A 13,787-nucleotide genomic window follows, 5' to 3' on the forward strand; every position below is an offset into this window, starting at 1 on the left:
CATCACAATATCTGTGGTACCGCCTCTACACCTTGGCCCAAGACCTAACAGCAACAAAATAAGGTGAGTGTGTTTTACAAGTCAACTCCTAGTGCTCAGATCATCTTACCAAGTGTTGCAGGTGGAGGGGTTCTGAGTGGCCTCAGGGCCACTCAGGTTCAGGAGGTGGATGTGCGTAATAGTCCATGGGGGCGGGGCGTCTCCAGGGTAGGGCATGAAGAATCGTCCACTTAACGGAGGAGGTCCCCAGGATCCAGACTGCCCTGCAGAACAGAAGTGACAGCTACATCCATATGCCAGACAAGAGAACAAATACCAAAAGCAGCTGTAACCCAGAGAAGAATGTGTCAGCACCTGCCACCTTCTCTACCACCAGGATCCAAGAGAGTAGCATCAGTACCTGAAAACTCTGTCCCTGCCACTGGATACCACCTACAGCTTGGGGTAGTAGATGCAAGAGGTTAACCTACTGCCACCACACATCACTGCCCATGTCTGTGGAAGAAAATGGCAAGGGTCCTGTCCTAGAGGGTTAACAGAAGTAATTACAGATTAATGAAGTAGCATTCTCCAGACAGGCAGCCATCGATGTCCAGGTTCACCCTGCATCCCTCATCTACAGCAATTCCAGATGCTCTGCTTTTGGTATATTAAGAACACACACACACACAAAAATAAGTAGGAATACACGGCTCATATTCCGCTCATGGAATCACAGCCACTCCTGGCAAAACGTTCTGCAGCCGGACCCTCTCTATGCTTCCTTTGCTCTTCTCCCTGAGAAAGGAGTCTTCCCTCTTGAAGTGTTGTCAAAGGCCTCTGAGACCTCTGGGGAGTGGAGGATGCCTGGAATCCTGCAGGGGAATGAGAGACCTCTGTGAAGAACAAGTTACTTGTGGTGAATGTCTACAAAGCTCAGATGTGTTCATCTTAATTCATAGGGAATTCTGACTTTAAGCATACTACAGGACACAGAGTAATTATGTGCAACAGAAAAAAGGAAGGAGAAATTCACATAACAGATTTCATGCAAGTGTTTTGGTACAAAACTCCTGGTATGTGTCATGAGACTGTATGAGCTCTAACAGTGACTGGGGACACAACCAAAAACTGCTCATAGAAACACAATTGAAGGACACAGTGTTCAAACTATTTTTACCTAAGGTATAGGTGGAGGATTCCAGGCAAGTCATTTACCAACAAAGACAGGAAGGTGATGACTGATGACACTGGCTTTATCTAGGACCACTCTAAATGGCACAGGGCACAACATATAAAGTTGGAGTCATGAGGTCGTTTCTAACCGGTTCATCTCCTAGCCAGAATCAAGAAAGAAAGACACAGCAACCACACTCTTCCCACCGAGGTGAGGTCTGCAAGGGGTCACCCAGGCCAGGAGACTTCTGTTTGGAGTGTGCAGTCATCCTCCTCTCGTTATTTCTTGAAACTCACGGAAAAACCTAAAGGCACTCAGTCTCTAAGCGCTTTTGGCTTCTAAACTTAACACAGAAAGCTGACAGACTAAAAATTGAGAAGCCTGTGGGCTCCTGGGTTATGAGTATGCGTTTCGAAAACAAAGAAGAAATAGACATAGCACACAACACGCAAAACAAGACAAGGCTGGGTGAGCGTGCTGTACATAAAGATGAGGGTTTCCCAAAAGAGTTACAACTGAGAATGGCCCCGGCATTTACCTTGTCCTTGTCTGCATTCTTGGTACAGCCAGAGTCGCTGTACCTCACAGAGGTTTCAGCAGTTTCTCAATCTACTAAAGACCCTAGAAGGGACAGAGGTTTATTCTGCTTTCAGAGGACTGGGCATAATGAAAACAATCCCTCAACTCATTCCTCAAATATCTTAAACTTTTCCCTTCAGTCAGGTCCATGACCAGAGGCAGAGGGTATCCCACATGCCTCAGGTGACCCCCAAGGATAAGGGAGAGAACCATCCCCTCACCTTGATAAAGACCTCATGGTGCTCTAGTTCATGTTGTTTCATAATTAATCACATAACTGTGGACAGGTCAGGCACAACTAGCAATTTAGAATTCATCAGTAAAACAGTTTTCTCAGTATACATCATGGGAAATCACGATTTCATTACAGATAAAGAATTAATATGAGGATGCTTGGATTCATCATCTGTCTCTTAATTTTGGCTCAGGTCACGATCTCACAGCTTGTGAATTCAAGCCCAGCATTGGGTTCCTCACTGACAGTGTGGAACCTGCTTGGCATTCTGTCTCTGCCTCTCTCAAAATAAATAAACTTAAAAAAAAAAAAGATTACTGGTTTGGCATATATCCTCAATGAGTCCTCAAGAAGCGTGCATTTCTTCCGACTTCAGGCAAATTGTTCAATCTCTCAGCTTATCTACAAGCTGCCTTCCACATGAGAGCAGTTAGTATATAAGGAAAGACTAATTTGACACTATCGAGAAATGGGAAACTGTGAGAAGTTAGCAGTGAAGCTGCAGAGTTACACTGATACCATCAGGGGACTAAGCTAAGCTTTATGGAACTTCAATTGAGGGATGTAGGAGTACAGTTCCCAAAAACAAACAAAAAGAAAGACTGTTAAAACTAGTGAATAAATGACCTTCTCCTCAAATAAACTAAAGTCTTCACATTGAGTCCGGGTGGGAAGAAGGATGAGGCCCATGTCCTGTCATCCTTTCCAAGCTCTTCAGACAGGGGGATGCTAGAGGAGGTGGGAGGGTCACCGGTAGAGGAGGGGCATGAGCTCCACCAGTCTCAGGGACAAGTGCCTCACTGACTGCGGCAGCAGAGGAGAACACCCTTCTGTCACCCCTTCAGACCACCTGCTGTCCTTAGTGCTTGTGATTCTTTCCAGACCACACAATGATCATCCACAGGAACAAGCTGCACAGCAGAAGTTAGATTGCGGCACATCACAACGTGCCTCTTACCTCTCCTCGGAGGGTTCTGCGTCTCTGGTCTTGCAGCCATTGGTTTCTGCCTCGTGTATCCCTCAGGCAGCCTCTTTGCTTCCATCCCGTCCAGTCTTGGATACAGAAAAATAATGGACTTCTATAAGAGTTGTAACACCACGTCGTCTACTAGACAACTAACAGTGCAGGCGTCATCCCTGGAAACACCCATAAAAACGCAAGTCAAATGACCACACCTGTATTTCAAGTAAGCGACCTCCCTGCCCTGCTCCACCATCTCCCTGTCCCAGATCTGAGTCTTGATCTGGGGGAGAAAAAACACATCCACCTTCAGTCAGAAGGTGGTGCCACACTGTGCACCAAAGAAAGAGGAGGAAACAAGAAAACACTTACCTAGTTGTCCTGAGCATTCTTCTCATGAACTGCAAGCTGAAAAAGCCAACAATGAAAAGCCTGTGGTCAGGGATTCCAAGGGCCACTACACTCACCCGCGTGAGGTGCTAAGGCTTCAGTATGTCAGGCAGAACTCAGGTTACCTGGTATCTAAAGGGGAGCTCTGCCTGCTGCAGCTGTTCCCGTGTTTGTTCAATTTGTTGCCTGTGAGTTACAATTGCTCTTGTCAGATAAGGCCCAATATTGGGTATGATTTTAAATAAGCTGCCCACGTTCCCAACAACCTCATATCTGTCGCCTGATACAATTTATTCTTACACATGAAACACTTTGCCCATGATTATCAATGTACAGTAGGATCAAAGCTCTTGTTACATCCTTTCCTTACTCATTATTCCATGCCTGTAGGGTTCAGAGTTCATAGAGTTCCTTCCCATTTTCAATCTTTCTCTAACTCATCATGTGACAAGTGTCTTTTATCATAAAGATCTATTCTTCTATAACTTATATCCTCACCATGTTTCCCAGGGTTGCAAAGATGAGGGCCATGAAATGGCACTACCACGTTGATGGGTATGATTCATTGTACGACACACTGCTTTCCTACAGATGATGACAATTGACACCACCCCCGAGGAATGTTAGCATGGACAAAGTTTCCACACAGTCTGGCCACTACTTGAGATCTGCAAATGTTTATAAACTTAATTGTTTTATTCTTTCTAAATTTACCTTTTTTATCTGTTAATACTCTATGTATATGTTGACTTTAAACATTGCAAAAAGATTAAAAACCAAAAAATGAACAGCGGTTTCATGAGCTTCTGGTAATTACTAGCTGAACTCACTTGTACTTGTTTATTTCTTCTGTAGCTATTTTCTTTTTTTTCCTAATGTTTATTTTTGAGACAGAGAGAGAGTGAGCACATGCATGAGCGGGGGAGGGACAGAGAGAGATGTAACAGAATCTGAAACAGGCTCCAGGCTCTGACCTGTCAGCACAGAGCCTGACATGGGGCTCGAGCTCACGGACTGTGAAATTATGACCTGAGCTGAAGTTGGACACTTAAACGACTGAGCCACCCAGGCGCCCTTTCTGTAGCTATTTTCAAATTTTACCCGCAGCTGCCAGCTGATTCTTCTTTGCCGCCAGTTCACAGTGTCATTTTCAGCTTCCTAAGATGGGAAAAATACATACACAGTCAGGACCAAGGTCCAGAAGTTCTCCCTTTTTACCTCCCAGCACTCTTGAAGGCCTATGCAAATATCCCTTCCCCCACTTCTCCCATAAATGCACAGACAACCCAATCAGAGAAATGAAGTGAACACCCCATTTAAGTTCAAGAAAATTCAACTTCTGTCTGCTGCCACGTCTCTACTATTGGAACTGTCTTTCTAGTTCTCTTGTTTCATCTCCTTTATCATAAAGTCATCAAATAACATTGTATTTTGTGCCTTCCCAGAGTTGGTCTTTTGTTTGATATGGCGAAGACTCATTTCATCAGTGAGTGAAAAACCATATCTGACCAACTGTACCCATTAGGATGAAGCAGGGGATCATCACTAGTCTTACGCCTCCGTGGGGAGCCCTGATTCTCAGTCCAAAAGTTGTACCATGACACAGGCAATCACCTGAAAGACGACCTTCCAGATTATGGTTTCACTAACATTGCAGCTCACTCCCAGACATCGCTAGAGTTCAGGACTGCAACCCCTGCCTCCACCTTCAAAAGGCCAATCTTAGAACAACATCATCTCCTGACGTACAACCTGATATGAACTGTCACACAGTCTGGGTTTACTTCCAGGAAAGAGATTTCAGGTGGAAAACTCTCAACTTCATGGAGCCAAATCTACTTTAACAAGACTCATTCCGTTGATAGTGAAGGCAGCCAAAGGCAATGCTTGGCAAGGCTGGGTTGCTGTGTTGCCCTCAGACTATTTTCTTTGTGGTGTTGACTGAGATGGTTTCAACTTAACACTTGATGTACTCAAGAATCACATGAAAAATTGAAAATCTCTTAGAAAATGACACAAAAGCACTAGACAGAGAAAGGCACATGCATTTCCTTCTGGCCTCTCAGGCAGTCCTTTGGCAAATGCTTGCTGGAGTGGTTGTAATGTAGTGGCTCTGTTGTAAGGGGTTGAAGATAGACAGGTGATCAGGGTGTTGTACCCACTCACAGGAAGAGCTTACGAGTTAACAAAAACAAGATGCCAGTGAGACAGAGCAAGCCCTAACCCCAGCTATGGGAAGGATGAACATAAAGTGAGTCTCCAGGGAAGAGAAGACTTCACTTTCCAACACGAGTGAGGGTCTCAAGTCCCGCATCTCCTCCTGAGAACAAAAGGAAATACTGTACAAAGGAGGAGACATGTGACTGAATGCACCAAGTATCTGACAACCCCACGAAGACACACAAGACCAAGATGGAGAAGAAGGAAGCCCAGGACAAAGCCAGCCTGGCAGTTGGACCCAAACTCCCTAGGACTCATCATTGATGTGGGGGGCATACACTTGAATGGCAAAGAAGCTGAACAACTTTATGGGCACAGAGTTAGAAGGAAACAAGTGTAGTTCAGGGGCGGCCAGCAAAGATGAGCCCTAGTGAAGCTGCAGGCTTTGGCCAAGACTCAGAAGAGTTACACTTGAAAAATCGGGGGACAGGAAACAACTTGACTTTCTTACGGATTGGGCCTGCAGTGAACAATCTCACTGGCAGAATGGATGCAGGGATCCAGTACTGCTGGTACCCCTACCCACTTTCCAGAAAGCAACTTCCATTGTTTCTGCAGCAAGATAATTCATTTTTTTCCCCACACATTTTTGACCCATGTCTGGTCCTGAACAAAAATGACCTAATTGCTGGGTGACAAAACAGTGTGATGCGATTGAAACCTACAGGACAGTGTAGGTGATTCCAGAGTGGATCCAGGTATTAAAGTTATTAATGATGGTACCTTCCCTCTTCCGCCCCCAAAACATGACACAATGTGTGGCAAGCACTTAGGACAGAAAGGAAAATGTCGGTTACGTTACAGAAAGCAAGGTAGGAAGGGAAGGTCCAATTATACTGAATGCATTGGGCAAAAATACTCTGGACCCAGTTCCAAAAGAAATACAATTATCTCTACTGGCTGCCATGTTCTCCCATACAATCCGGTCCTTGTGACAGTTGTCACGTGAACATCTTACTTTTCTAAATATTTTTTAACATTTATTCATTTTTTGATAGAGACAGAGTGCGAGTTGGGTAGGGCTAGAGGAAGATATAGAATCCAAAGCAAGCTCCAGGCTCTGAACTGTCAACACAGAGCCTGACATGGGGCTTGAACTCATGGACCCTGAGATCATGACCTGAGCCGAATTTGGACGTTCAACCGACTGAGCCACCCAAGCGCTCCATCTTACTTTTTTGAAGGCACTTTTCTTTGTTCATAGAATTCTTCCAGGTTATGTGCTTTCTCTTTCAGCTGCTTGACTTTTGCTTCCTTTGTGGCTTTCACAGACCTCAATGCATTATGCTTGTCTTCCAGGACGTTTTTATTTTCTGGAAAAAAAAAAAGGTGTTTTCTTGATAAACGGGCACATGACCTGAGTCTTGATTTTGGTGAGACAGAAAAAGGCAAGAACCATGAAGGCATGAAAGTATTCTTTCCCTTACCAATGCAAAGTCATTGCCATCATATGGGGATTTCTCCCCAACAGAAAATATAACTTCTAGTTGACAGTTATTGGACCTCAAGGCTCTTAGCTCTACATCCTCGAATTCAACATTTGCATCTGTGGTTAAGACAGATATGAGGAAAGACTTTCACGGAAAACTGATCACACAACAATTTGTACCTCACACAGCAAGATCTTGCATTGCAATCAACAAACACTTTGAGGCATGAATAAAACTAGAAGACAAAGATGATGGAAAATAGTTCATGTCTAACAACTCATGGCTTTCTTAGTGGTATACATATGTATGTATGTATGTATGTATGTATGTTTATCCCCCATTCACGTTGAAAATTTACTATTCAGCATTCAGAGAAAAAGAGACTATTGAGCACCTGGGTGGCTCAGTCAGTTGAGCATCAGATTCTTGATTTTGGGTCAGGTCATGATTGTAGGATCATGTGATCCAGACCTGTGTTGGGCTCCACACTGAGTGTGAATCCTGCTTAAGATTCTCTCTCTTTCCCTCTGCCCCTCTCCCCCACTTGCATTTCCCCTCACTAAAATTAAAAAAAAATCATAAACCATAATTTAAACATATTTTTTAAAGGGAAAGGATTATACACTTTGGCTATCACCCTTTCTCTCTCAACTATATTTGGGTATTTTCTACATATCTTGGAGGGCAGAGTTGAATGATTGATAATTACCGAGTTGTGAAAATAAAAGATAACTCCTGGTCCTTGAAATAGCAAATCTCATCTTGGCGGTCCTAGTAAAATTCCAGCTCATTGGTCAGAAAGAGTTTTGGCTCCCAGAGGTCCACTGTGTACTATGGTAAAGGGCAGGCAAATATGCTGTGCTCACTTCACCCAATGAACAAACACCCTCCAAAGCCAAAATACAGTAAAACTCAGCAGCCAACTCTTACCACTTCCTGATTCTTCACATTGCTTTCTCTCTCTCTGAGTTTGCAAGGTATCAAGTGTACTTTGAATGGTGTCATTTAAAATTTCATTAAAGTTGGTGCCTGGGAGGCTCATTCAGTTAAGCATCTGATTTCAGCTCAGGTCGTCATCTCATGGTTTGTGAGTTTGAGCCCTGTGTCGGACTCTGTGCTGACAGCTCAGAGCCTGAGGCCTGCTTTGGATTCTGTGTCTCCCTTTCTGCCCCTGTCTCTCTCTCTCTCTCTCTCTAAAATAAATAAACATAAATAATTTTATGTTTACTTGTACTCAACAAGTACAAAAATATAGAGATCATACCGTGCACAGTTTCAGACCCCAATGCTATGAAACTCTAAATCAACCACAAGAAAAAAATTGGAAAGATAACAAATACTTGTAGACTGAAGAACATCCTACGGAACAATGAATAGTGGAATGCAAGCTGCTGCAGTCACTCTGGAAAACAGTACGGAGGCTCCTCAAAAAGCTAAAAAGAGAACTATCCTACGACACAGCAATTGCAATACTAGGCATTTATCTAAGGGATACAGGTGTGCTGTTTTGAAGGGACACATGCACCCCCAGGATTATAGCACCTCGATCAACAATAGCCAAAGTATGGAAAAAGCCCAAATGTCCATTGATGGACGAATGGACAAAGAAGATGTGGTGTGTGTGTGTGTGTGTGTGTGTGTGTGTGTGTGTGTGATGGAGTATTACTCAGCAATCAAAAAGAATGAAATCTTGCCATTTGCAACTACATGGGTGGAACTAGAGGGTATTATGCTAAGTGAAATTAGTAGTCAGAGAAAGACAAATATCATATGACTTCACTCATAGGAGGTCTTTGAGACACAAAACAGATGAACATATAATGGAAGGGAAACAAAAATAAAAACAGGGAGGTGTACAAAAGAAGTGCACACATAAATATGGAGAACAAACAGTGGGTTACTGGAGGGGTTGTGGGGCGGATGGACTAAATGGGTAAGGGGCACTAAGGAATCTACTCATGAAATAACTGTTGCACTGTACGGTAACTAATTTGGATATAAATTGTAAATAATAAAAACTAAAATTAAAAAAAAAGAATGAATGGGTGAACCAAGAGGTTAAAGGGAAAATTAAAAAGTACATGGAAGCCAATAAAACTGATAACACCACAGTCCAAAACCTCTGGGATGCAGCAAAGATAGTCATAAGAGGAAGTTTAGCAATCCAGGCCTTCCTAAAGAGGGAAGAAAAGTCTTAGATACATGACGTAAGCTTATACCTTAAAGTAATGGAAAAAAGATCATCAAATAAAATCCAAATCCAGCAGAAGACAAGAAATGATAAAGATTACAGCAAAAATCAATGCTTTCAAAACTGAAAACAAAAACAAAAACAAACAACAACCCCCCCCACCCACACAAACAGTAGAAGAGATCAATGTAACCAGAAGCTAGTTCTTTGAAATAAATAAAATTGATAAACCACCAACCAGTTGGATCAAAAAGAATAAGGAAAGGACCCAAATAAATAAAATCAAGAATGAAAGAGGAGAGATCACTACCAAAACAGCAGAAATACAAAAAAGAATAAGAGAATATTATCAGCAATTATATACCAATAAAATGGACAATCTGGAAGAAATGGACAAATTCCTAGAAATATGCAAACTATGAAAACTGAAAGAGGAAGAAATAGAAATTTTGAACAGACCCATAACCAGTAAAGAATTGAATTAGTAATCAAAAATCTCCCAAAAAAACAAGAGCCCAGGGCCAGATGGCTCTCCAGGGGAATTCTACCAAACATTTAAGGAAGAGTTAACACCTATTCTCTTGAAGCTGTCCCAAAAATAGAAATGGAAGGAAACATCCAAACTCTTCCTATGAGTTGGCATTACCTGGATTCCAAAACTAGACAAAGATCCCACTAAAAAGTAGAAGTATAGACCAATTTTCATGATGAACATGGATGCAAAAATCTTCCACAAGATATTAGCCAACCAGATCCAATGATACATTTAAACTTTATTCACCATGACCAAGTGGGATTTAACCTGGCTGGATTGATATCCACAAAATAATCAATGTGATTCATCACATCAATAAAATAAAGACAAGAACCACATGACGCACTCAATAGATGCAGAGAAACCATTTGACAAAATACAGCATCCTTTCTTGATAAAAGGATTCCACCAAAAAACTGTTAAATGATCCATGAATTCAGCAAAGTGGCAGGGTATAAAATTAATGCACAGAAATTAGTTGCACTCTTATACACAAACAAAAAAGCAACAGAAAGAGAAATCACAGAATCCATCCCGTTTACAATTGCACCAAAACCCATAAAATACCTAGGAATAAATCTAACCAAAGAGGTGAAAAATCTATGCACTTAAATCTATAGAAAGATTATGAAAGAAATTGAAGATGACAAACACAGAAAAACAAAAAACATTCCATGAGCCTGGATAGGGAGAACAAATATTGTTAAAATGTCAATAGTACCCAAAGCAATCTACATATTCAATGCAATGCCTATCGAAATAACACCAGCATTCTCCACAGAGTTACACAAACAATGCTTCAATTTGTATGGAACCAGAAAAGACCCCGAATAGCCAAAGCAATCTTGAAAAAGAAAACCTAAGTAGGAGGTATCACAATCCTGGACTTCCAGCTGTATTACAAAGCTGTAATCATCAAGACAGTATGGTACTGGCACAAGAACAGACACTCAGATCAATGGAACAGAACAGGAACACAGAATTGGACCCACAGATGTATGGCAAACTAGTCTTTGACCAAAAGAAAGAAGATCCAATGGAATAAAGACAGTCCCCTCAGCAAGTGTGCTGGGAAAACTGGACAGTGATATGCAGAAGAATGAGCCTGGACCACTTTCTCACACAAAAAGACACTCTAAACGGATGTAAGACCTAAATGTAAGATAGGCAGCCATCAAAATCCTCAAGGGGAAAGCAGGCAAAAACCTCTTAATGTTGGCGTCCACATCTTCTTACCCAATACATCTCCAGAGGCAAGGGAAACAAAAGCAAAACTGAAGTATTATGACCTCATCAAAATAAAAACCTTCTGCACAGAGAAGGAAACAATCAGCAAAACTAAAAGGCAACCAACAGAATGGGAGAAGATATTTGCAAATGACATATGAGATAAAGGATTAGTATTCAAAATCTATAAAGAACATACCAAACTCAACACCCAAAAAACAAGTAATCCAGTGAAGAAATGGGCAAAGACACGAGCAAACACTCCTCCAAGGAAGACATCCAGATGGCCAACCGACACATGTAAAAATGCTCAAAATCACTCATCAGGAAAATACAAATTAAAACCACAATGAAACACGCCCTCACCCCTGTGAGACTGGCTAACATTAACAACGCAGGCAACAACAGATGTTGGCGAGGAAATGGAGAAAGAGGAACTCTTGCACTGCTGGTGCACTGGCTTGCACTGCTGGTGCAGCCACTCTGGAAAACAGTAGGTAGGTTCCTCAAAAAACGAAAAAGAAGACTGTTCTACAACCCAACAGGTGCACTAGTAGGTATTTATGCAAGGGATACAGATATGCTACTTCGAAGGGACACGTGAACCCCAAAGTTTATAGCAGTACTATCAACAATAGCTAAAGTATGGAAAAAAGCCCAAATGTCCATCGATGGAGGAATGGATAAAGACGTGGTATATATACATACATACATACATAGTATCTACATGTGTGTGTGTGTGCGTGTGTGTGTATACACATACATACATACACACACCATGGAATATTACTTAGCCATCAAAAAGAATAAAATCTTGCCATTTGAAACTATACGGATGGAGAGGCTCCTGGGACCTAACACTAACCATAAACATAACCCTAACCATAACCCTCAACCTACACTACTAGCACATGAAAAGTAAACCAGATCCACAGCCACACATGTGCCCTCACTTCAGCCCTCCATGGAATTAACAACATTGGTGTCGCTTCGGGCTTAGCAATTCCCTGTACCGAACTCTTACCCTAGCTAAGTGTCTATCCCCACGGGGACCCAATTCAAAAGTCTGACAACAGCACGCACACGGGTTCGAGAATCGGTGCAACAATCCTCGGCATGGAACATGGATCATCACCATGTCTTTTGCAAAGTGTGATTGCAGCTGCACGACAGGATTCCTGAGGCCTATTCCAAGGGTGGCCCAAACATCTCTCTGGCTTTGGATCCTATGAACTGACACTGACTGGCACGCTCCCTTATGTACTCCATTCATCCCTTCGGAGAGACAACTGCACTGTTGTGGGTTCAGTGCCTGGAGCCTCCTGGGACCTAAAACTAACCCTAAACGAAACCCTAAACATAACCTTCAACTTACACCTAACCCTATCTCTAATTGAACCCTATACTTGACCCCCACCTTCTCTAGGGCCCTCAACACAGCCCTCAGGGAGATCATGAGACTGGAGTCGCTTCAGCCCTGTCGACTTCCTTGGACTGAACCCTAACCCTAGCTAAGGCTTTCTCTCCATGGGGACCCAATTCTAAAACCTGACAACAGCACCCACAAGGGTTCGAATATCGGTGCAATAATACTCAGCATGGAACGTGGAACATAACCATGTCATTTCAAAAGCACAACTGCAGTTGCACAAGAGGATTCCTGAGGCCAACCCGAAGGGTTGCCCATACATTTGCCTGTCCTTGGAACCCAAAGACTAATCCGGACAGTCACCCTCCATTGTATCCTACACTCAGCCCTTAGGGGAGACAATTGTTCTGCTCTGCGTTCAGTGCCTGGAGCTTGCTGGGTTAGGACCTAACCTTAACCCTAATCATAACCCTAATCATAAACTTCAACCTACACCTAACCCTATCTCTAACCCAAACACTACACTTGACCCGCACACTCGCATGGGCACTCAATTCAGCCCTGCAGCGAGATCACGACACTGGAGTCTCTTCGGCCATAGCCACACCGCTGGAATGAACTCTAACCCTAGCTATGGCTCTGTATGCATTGGGACCCAATTCCAATGTCTGACAACAGCTCTCACACTGGTTCAAGAACTGGTCCAGAAATAGTTGGCATGGAACTTGGAACATCAACATGTCACTTCCAAAGCGTGACTGCAGCTGCACGGGAGGAATCCTGAGGCCTACCCAAAGGGTGGCCCATACATTTGTTTGGTCTTGGAACCCAAATACGAATACTGACGGGCACCCTCCCTTGTGTACTACACTCAGCTCTTCAGGTTGACACCTGCTCTGTTTGGGGTCAGTGTCTGGAGGGTCATGGGACCTAAACCTAAACGTAACAGTAATCCTAACCCTAAATATCACCCTACACTGAACCCTATCTATCTCATTAAGTCTACACCAGACCCACAGCTGCGCATGTGCCCTGACTTCAGAGCTCCATGGAATTCACAACACTGGAGTTGCTTTGGTCCTGGTGACATTCCTGGACCAAACCCTAAACCTATCTAAGTGTCTCTCCCATGGGGAAACAAGTCCAAAATCTGACAATAGCACACACAAGGGTTCGTAAACAGGTGTAGAAATACTTGGCATGGAATATATATCATCACCACGTTATTTCCAAACCATAACCCTAACCGTACCCCTAACAATTACCCTCACCCTACACCTACCCCTATCTCTAACCATACACTACATTGAACCACACCCTCGCATGTGCCCTCAATTCAGCCCTCGAGGGAGATCACAAAACAGGAGTTGCTTCAGGCCTGGCGACTTCCTTGGACCAAACCCTAACACTAGCTAAGGCTCGGGGACCCAATTCCAAAGTCTGACAACAGTACGCATGCGGGCTCGAGAATCAGTACAGAAATACTTGGCATGG

General features: G+C 43.1%; 1 long non-coding RNA gene across 2 annotated transcripts; it reads right to left on the bottom strand.

Annotated features, from left to right (window-relative positions):
* Positions 1 to 223: 223 nt before the first annotated feature.
* LOC128774614 (uncharacterized) lies at positions 224 to 3,543 on the bottom strand. 2 transcript variants are annotated; one of them, XR_008419060.1, is made up of 4 exons: positions 3,447 to 3,514; positions 3,304 to 3,339; positions 2,929 to 3,214; positions 224 to 263 (listed from the first exon to the last, which is right to left on the bottom strand). It is a non-coding gene; the product is annotated as an uncharacterized LOC128774614 (long non-coding RNA). The 2 variants fall into 2 exon arrangements; XR_008419061.1 differs by having other exon boundaries at positions 2,929 to 3,332; positions 3,447 to 3,543.
* Positions 3,544 to 13,787: the final 10,244 nt, after the last annotated feature.

The sequence above is a fragment of the Panthera pardus genome, unplaced genomic scaffold (assembly GCF_024362965.1).
Source record: "Panthera pardus isolate Hobbes unplaced genomic scaffold, ASM2436296v1 HiC_scaffold_341, whole genome shotgun sequence".
Lineage (NCBI taxonomy): Eukaryota > Metazoa > Chordata > Mammalia > Carnivora > Felidae > Panthera > Panthera pardus.